This window comes from Myodes glareolus, chromosome 4, assembly GCF_982192425.1.
Source record: "Myodes glareolus chromosome 4, mMyoGla1.1, whole genome shotgun sequence".
Lineage (NCBI taxonomy): Eukaryota > Metazoa > Chordata > Mammalia > Rodentia > Cricetidae > Myodes > Myodes glareolus.
This window is the reverse complement of record NC_142029.1, coordinates 62,461,081-62,469,753: the sequence shown is the minus strand read 5'-3', so window position 1 is coordinate 62,469,753 and position 8,673 is coordinate 62,461,081.

Below are 8,673 nucleotides of genomic sequence, written 5' to 3'. Positions count from 1 at the left end.
TTCTTAAGTTCAAATTTCAGAACCTTGCACTAAAGTGTTTCAGACTAAGGTGATCGACCCATCTGGACTGTGGCTGTTCTTAGATACTCTGTCCACTTCTTAGTGTCTACTCTTCTCAAATAAGGAATCCCTTGCCTCTTTCCACTTGGCTTTACCAAACCAAGGGAACACCTCCCTTCCATCAGCCTCATTGCCTGTTGTGTGGTTTCTCCTGAGGAGGTGTAAAATGTCTGTTCACCCAAAGTCGTATGACAATGATGGGCTAAAGATGCGATCCCACCCTCGTGTATCTTAGAGAAGCAGCAAATTTATTGCAATATTGCTGACTTAAAGGCCACTGCAACACCAAAAGCCCACCCTAGCATGGGTGACAACTGACAGAAACTGCATCTCTGGAGCTCCCTGAACAATTTGTAGGCAGCTCCATGTTGTAGGAGGTTGCTTGTTTGTTCCTGGCTGCCTGGCAGCTCAGCCCTGAAATAACCACACAGAAACTGTATTAATTAAATCACTGCTTGGCCCATTAGCTCTAATTTGTTATTAGGTAACTCTTACATATTAATTACCCATCTCCATTAATCTGTGTATTGCCATGAGGCTATCTATGGCTTACCAGGTAAAGTTCTGGCATCTGTCTCCAGTGGGGTTAGATGGCTTCTCTAAACTCTGCCTTCTTTCTCCCAGCATTCAGTTTAGTTTTCCCCGCCTACATCTATTCTGCCCTGCCCAGGCCTAAGACAGTTTTTTTTTTTTTAGTTAACCAATGGTATTCACAGCATATATAGGGAAATCCCACTTCAGCTCCACCAGAAAGTCTCGTCTCCCCAGCAATCATTGTTGCTTATATAACCCAGGGCATCCTCTTAGCCTTATAGTTTTAAAATAGACCCAGGCCATATATGTTGTCTACTTTCTGAGTCTTACAGGTCTCTTCCCTTCCCCCAGTAGGGAGCACTGCTCTTTATAATACACCCCCAGAATCACCACAACTTCCTTGAATCTCAGTAGTCAATCTCTTTATTGAAAAGAAAAATATAAATTTATTTTAATGACACTAAGCATCGTTAGAGCTGTGGGGTTATGTTAAAGTGACATTCTAAAACAACTTTGACTTCTCTGGCCATAAGCAAAGAAGAGTAATTTCTTTTGCAGCCAGATTTTGGGTTATTTATTAACTTCTCCTTTGTCGTATGATGTTAGTTTGTCATTTAAACATACTGTTTTTGACACTGTATTTTGATGCTAACGTGTAATCTTCAGACCAAACAGAAATTACCCAACAGAAATGCCCATTCTTTGCCAGTGGATCTCTCTCAGATATACTGATCAAGAAACTCTAGGGTCAGGGCTCCACATTTTTGTTTAAAATCTCTGATGCACTTTCATTTGAAGCTACTTAATTTTTTTTCTGTAAGTATTTGAGATATGATAGCATAGAAAAAATATAAAGAAAATTTCTCCTTGGGATTAGAAAATTTGAAAAATGGAATAATAAGAATACCTTTCATTTTGTTTGCTTGTTGGGGTATTATACCTATTGCTACAATCACTAGCAGTGTGTACAGCAGGCCAGTTGTTCATACTGGATGCCTTACTACCTGGTATGAATATCTAGGTTTGATCATTTTACTAAAATTATCCAGGCAAAAAGAAGAAATGTGATAATGGAGAAATGAATTTAACCTGAGAGGAAGTTTAAATATTTATACATGTACACATTAGCAGAAGGAGCGAGGAGCCAGGAAAGGGTAGAGACATGTAAAGAAATACTGATGGTAGGCCCTACTTTTAGATCATAGTAATCTTTCATTTTAGTGGGGGATATTAGCAGAGATGACCAAGAAGTAAAAGGAGGGTTCAGAGAATGAGAGCTTTTATTCAATAAACATACATTTTTGGAGCATTTATTCAGAGATCAGGGAATACAGTGATGGAAAATAGAGAAAGACTGCTGCCCTCACAGAACTTCGTCTAGTGGGGTCTGAACTGCTGAGAAGCCACATGCATGCAACGTGATGCCGACCATACCAGGAGGCCAAGGTAGCCAGAGAAGCGTGGGTGAGTGCTGAACTCAGAGTCAGGGCATGGATGTCTTAGAGGCAACCATGATGCTTACAGAGGAAATCTATTCTAAAGAAGCAAACTGAAGGAAATTAATGATCTTAATTTCACTTTATGTTGTTGAAGTAACATATCCTAAATAAAGCAATGTAAGGGAGAAGGGTTATTTAGCTCCATCACTTCAGAGGAATCAAGGTGCCATGAGTTTAAGGCAAGTGGTTACATCATATTCACAGTCAAGGGCGGAGAACGATTAACCAATGCAGGTACGTTGATGCTCTGTTCACTCCACTGTTACACAGTGCAGGACTGTTACCTAGGGAGTGGTGCTACCCACCATGGGCAGGCCATCCCATTAATCAGCATAATTCCTGCAGACATGTCCACAGGACGACCAAATCTAGATAATCGTTCATTGACACTCCCTTCCCAAGTGATGGTAGATTGTGTCAAGTTGAGAATTAAAACTAGCTTTCATATTAGCAAAATGTGTGTGTGTGTGTGTGTGTGTGTGAGAGAGAGAGAGAGAGAGAGAGAGAGAGAGAGAGAGAGAGAGAGAGAGAGAGAGAAAGAGCCTGTGTGGCAGTGAGAGTGCAACTTTAAGCAGTTGGTTCTCTCCCAGGATTGGACTCAGGCTGTCAGGTTTGATGGTACACACCTCTACTTGATGGTACACACCTCTACTTGCTGAGCTAGCCTAGCAATTTCCCTGAAGCTCATTTATAACTAAGATGAGAAATGTCCATCTCAGTTTGAAGTTTTAATAGGAAACAGGTGTGCAGTGATAACATGCAACAGAACAGAGAAACGGTGGACCATAGGGACTTAAATCCTGTAGGACTGAACTTAGGACTGTATTTGATGCCTGATAGCTAGCCATGGGAAGTAGAGGAAATCACAACAGTATGGCTCTAGCTAAGAGAAAATGAATAGTTTTGGTGTCCTTTGTGATTTTTGTAATGTTGAGAAGATATGACACAAAAATTCTTCCTAGTAGGCTAGCTTCTGCAAGCTGTGAGAACATATGAGGGTCATGTTTCTAGTCCCTTGCTCCTAGGAAATTCTATGAAAGGATTGTTGCTGGGCTGGCTCAAGATTGCTGATAAAATTCCAGGAGACATTCCAGCACAGAAAAGAAAGGAGGAGTTGACAGGATGTATTTTATTATTTTATATTTATCTACTGAGAAATCCATTTAAAAGCAAACAGTGTTTAATAAATGGTTATTATATACTGAGTGTTCAGTTCATTCTAAAACTATAACTTGAACTATATGTCCAATAAATTTACAAGTAGTTAATTTCAAGAGATAAGACAAAAGAGAAAGAGGATGGATACATAAAGTTCTTCTCAGGGGGTAGGAAAGATGGCTCAGCAGGTACAGAGGCTTGCCACCAAGACTGGGGACCTGAGTTTCATCCCAGGAATCTTCACAGTAGGAGAGAATTAATTCCTCCAAGTTTTCCTTTGACCTCCACATGTGTGTGCACAAGTGCATGCACACACATGTATGCACACACAATTAAGCAAATAAATAAATGAAGAAATGTTAAAAAAAGATCTGAGTCCTAATCAAATAATCATTATGTTAAGTTGAGCAAAACCCACTAAACCTACCTTGAGGTTAAAAATTGAGTATTTAAGATCATCTCTTTGCTATCCCTGCAAACACATGCATGGAAGGCAGCTACACATTTGCAGATACGCCATCCACGTGGTCTGAGGATTCCTGTGTCCCGGCATCCATGGTTTGCGTACCCTGATTTGTCCTATTTTGCTAGGTGCCCTGAGAAGGACCACAGACCTCCACCGCCGCCAATTAATTCTAGCTGGGATGTAACAGGAGAGGAAGTCTCTGTTATTTGTTCAATATTTTAATTGGGGGCAAATAATTGAGTCTGTGAAAGATGCCCATTTCCAGTCTTGAACAAACTCCTTCATCCTAGATCAAAGGATTCTCTTGATGCCTTGAGTGCCGTCATTCTTTTTGGCTTATTAAAATGATCTCCTTTATTGGCTGTGGAGACACTTGCAAGATGCACCCCGAGTCTTTTTTGTTGTCCTGATTATTCTCTGCATTTATAATTGATTAGATTTCTTTATTTTCTTCATATGAAATGCCAGTTTTGGGTGAGGGTAGCCCTCTTTTCTTCTCTGACAGTTTATAGACCCTAGGCATTCTCTTCTTAGTCCCTACCTCAAATGCTGGCTGTTTTTATTCCTTAGGTATACTCTTTTTATGCAAGGCAAACGACAAAGTAAGCAGACCTTTCTTGTGGGTTATCGACTTTTTTTTTTTTGAAGTCCTTTACTTCAGCTGTCTCTTAAATGGGATCCGTATTTATCATATTTCCCTCTTTAAAAATCTAAAGTGTATGAAATGTGTTTCTTGGCTTCCCCTGCCCCGTGAGGTTGCAGAATGTAATTATGTTATTAGTTTTCACCCTGTGGTTCACCCACAGCATTCTCTGGGGTCCATTTCTCTACTGTTTAGGACGGAGCTCCCTCTTTATTTCCTATGGGATTCAGAGCACTGTTCTCAATTTATTGATGTCCACCCCATTGCGTCCTTCCATCCCACTCAAACTGATGGAGCATTTAGCCACACTGTGCTCGGTTAATTAAAGCCGTTGTTATTATGTGGGCTTTTTCCTCCCAAATTCCACTTAGTATTTTCTGCTATTATTCCTCTTAAGTAACCTATAATACACATTTTATTTTCTGTATGGGGACATCAATTATTTTGATAATTAAAAAGTCATAAAAATGAATTCTGTGATGTTCATTCAATCATTTTTATTGTTTATTTATTTATTTATTTTACATATCAACCACAGTTCTCCCTCCCACCCCGCCCCACCCCACCCCACCCCCATCCACTCCTCCCAAAGGGTATGGCTTCCCATGGATCGTCCTGGGAAAGGAAATTAGATGAGATCTCCTAGGTAAACTGGAGACAACGGGGTGCAGTAGATGGGAGGGGATAGGCGATGAGAACATGAGGAATGGGATGGGCGAGTTGGAGGAGCGACGGAGTGGGAGAGCAATGAGAGAGATATCCTGATAGAGGGGACCGTTGGGGTTAGGGAGAAAGAAACCTGGTGCTAGGGAAATTCCCAGGAATCCACAAGGTTGACCCCAGCTAAGACTCCTAGCAATAGCGGAGAGAACGCCTCAGCAAATATTTTTTTAAAGATTTATTTTTATCGGTTTTGATTATGTTGCATGTGTGGGTGGTGTATGTGTGAGTGCAGACGCCCTAAGAGATATCCCATCTCCATGGAGCTGGAGTTACAGGCATTCCGCTGTACCTGAGTGCTGGGAACCAAACCCGGTCCGGTGTAAGAGCAGTGTGCATGCTTTCTTAATCAGGAAGCCATCTCTCCAGTCTAAACAAATACTTTTTTGACTACCAACTATATACCAGTTCTGAACCCTAGGAATGAGAAGAGGCCAAAACCAAACTTCATACACTTTTATTCTAGAAAGACGGGGAGCAACATAGCAAAAATTCTTCAGATGTTAGCAATGTCATGTAGTTCCATGTCCTATACCCACTTGCCCTATATGTATGTACAGATATTTATACATATTGAAATTATAAATAGAAAACATGCAATGTGTGTCTCTGAGTCTGCGTTGCTTCTAGCCTAAGTGGGAAAAGGAAGCTGTACGGAACAGGGAGGGGGAAGAGGGGGACAGATACATGTGACATAGAAACTAGAATGCTGGAGAGATAGAGTGCAGGAGACAGAGGGATGGGAGAGAGAAACGGGGTAGGAAGTGCAGCAGAAAATGTAAGAAAATGTGATAGTGAAAGTCATTGTTTTGTATGCTAATTAAAAAATCTCCCTTTAAAATGGCATAGGCTAAGACTTTAGAGCAGCCATTTTTCCCCACTTCTACTGAGGAATTCAACTGGGATGCCCTTAGGATCCTCTATAGAGAGTGAATCAGCCTCTGTCTGACGTGATAATGACGCCGCCATGTACCATCCTTGGGAGACTCAAGAAAACAGTATGATGTGATTTTCTCTAGGGCTTAATTATCTCAGGGAACCCTATTGAGAAAGGTTGGTTAAAGGGTAACAGTTGTGGGTGGGGGTGGGGTGGCTCTTTGGGTCCTTGGATCTGAGAAGTACCCCCTGCCAAGGACCCTGTGAGTCCTGGGATTTAGACAGAGAGAAGGTGCCTGCAGGAGCAGACACAGAGTTGAGGACCTGGGAATGGGGGCGGAGCATGGCATTCCAACTGGTGATAAGTCCACTGTGGGAGGAGCTGCATTATGAAGGGGCAATGAGCTGGAGAAGTGGCCAGAAATTGGGTGGAAATGATGTGGAGAGAGGAGACATTCCCGTTCAGGTCAGTTTACCAGAGATTTGGTAATCTGTCTATGTAATGTCGTGGCTCTGGTGAGTCAAAGATGAATGAATCGGGGGCTCTGTCCTGGTGTAGCACACAATACAGAGTACATGACATAATTTTATTTATATTTTTTGTTGACTTTTTTTATTGATTTCTGTTGAGCTCTATATTTTTCTCTGCTCCCTTCCCTGCTTCTCCCCTCCCCTTCAACCCTCTTCCAAGGTCCCCATGCTCCCAATTTACTCAGGAGATCTTGTCTTTTTCTACTACCCACGTAGATTAGATCAATGTATGTCTCTCTTAGGGTCCTCATTGTTGTCTAGGTTCTCTGGATTGTGATTTGTGGGCTGGTTTCCTTTGCTTTATGTTTAAAAACCACTTACGAGTGCGTACGTGCGATAATTGTCTTAAATGTAAACACAGTGCAAAAGTTACATCTTTGTCGTTAGCAAGAGGATGGCCATATGTTGTTTGCCCAGAAGCAGACCCAGCCAAGTGTTCAGGTGTGAGTGGTTTATATAGTCAAGCCCTCCAAAGGAGCTCAGGAGCACCGCATCAGGGCAGCAGACAGACTGATCATACAGGGAGCTCTCTCGTATGGATCAGCCTCAGAATTTTTCACACTTTGGGGAAAACAGACTCAGGTTTTCTGAATGCACACCTGCCGCCTCCTAGCTATGGCTGCCCAAGCGAGTGGCATGCTCTTGGCTCTTTTGGGCTCCCCAACCAGATGATATGGCTCCAGCGTCAAAGTTAATCCTCTGCATCCGGGAGATGACTCCGTAGGTAAAACTTGCCATGTAAGGATGGGACCCTGAGTCTGGGTCCCCAGAACCCATGTAAGGCCTATCATGGTATTTTCTAATCTTGGTATTCTTGTGGTGAGATGGCAGAATGAGAGTCCCTAGCTCGTGCGCTGGCGAGCCCGGTGTACACAGAGGCAACCAGCATAAAGGTGATTCCTCAAATAAGGTGGAAGATGAAGACTTGAGGTTGTAGTCTGACTTTCATATTTCTGTAGCATATGTGAATTTCTCTCATATACACACAAAGATAGAAAAAATGTCTAAAGGTAGTCACTGAAGGTCCCAGCAATGACTGAGGGACAGGTGCTCAGAATTTGGAAAATGGATACAAGGAGATCTTGCCAGGGTACCAACAGAACCGCCCCAGAACTCGGAGGATAGGATTCCCTTTGCATAGGTCAATCCTAAAGGCAACCACATCTCTTTCCCTGACCCTGAATTCTCACCTGCTAATCTGTTTCCTGTCACCAGAGAGAATCCTAGAAATGTTTCAGAGTGGGGATGAGTGTGTGCACGGAAGCCACCCTAGGCCAGAAGTCTGTCTTGAGAATCTTTGGAAATCATTAAGTAGAAGCTACGAGCCCCCAAATGATGCCAAGCTCTTGTGCACAGTGGTGGGAAGTTGGCCGGAAAGAAATTCAGATGTCCAGAAGGCATAATCATTAAGATGGAACAGAAACATAAGTGTGAGCAAAGTCCTTCAAGTCTGGTGTGCATTATAAAGAAAAAAAATGGGCAAATGAAAATGAGCCTGAGGAAATAGCCATGTCTGTGGAAATATTCCGTGACTTTATTTAGGACTAAAAGGAAACTTCATCATAGAGAACTTGCTTTGTGGTTGATAGAAACTGAAGCTAGTGAGTGACAGCAGGATGACCAGTCAACCAGTGCTGTGTTGGGTGCCAAGGGTGGCAAGGTAGGTCTAGGGAATTACAATTCTGATTGGTCGAAGTGGAATGCCAGTCATATTGAATTGAGGTGTCTGAGGTCATATCAAGGGAGAAGACCCTTGATAATAGCTGACATTTGTTTAATGCCACTCTATCACTTTGCATTATTTATGATTAATTAATAACTTTAGGTGTCGAGTACTTGCCTTCCAGTACCGCCATTCCAGTCCTGTCTAAATGTAAGCTGTCCTGGTTTGCCAAGCAGGTGTGTGGAGGAGCTGGGGATTTAACCAGACAATACAGGTCCACACTCCACCCTGAATCAACACAGCAGAGTTCAAAGCCTTGACTGATTAAGCACGGACAGGAAGATGGGGGAGTGGCCAGTGATACACATCTTAACCACAAGCTCCATTCTTTACCCATCTCCAAATTGTTGGTTTTATCCCCTCATCACATACCTAATTGATTTCACCTGCTTTCACCCCCCAGAGGGTTCTTGCCTTGTGTTTTTATGGGGCACTCCCCCACCCTGTCCCACTCTGCGCCTCA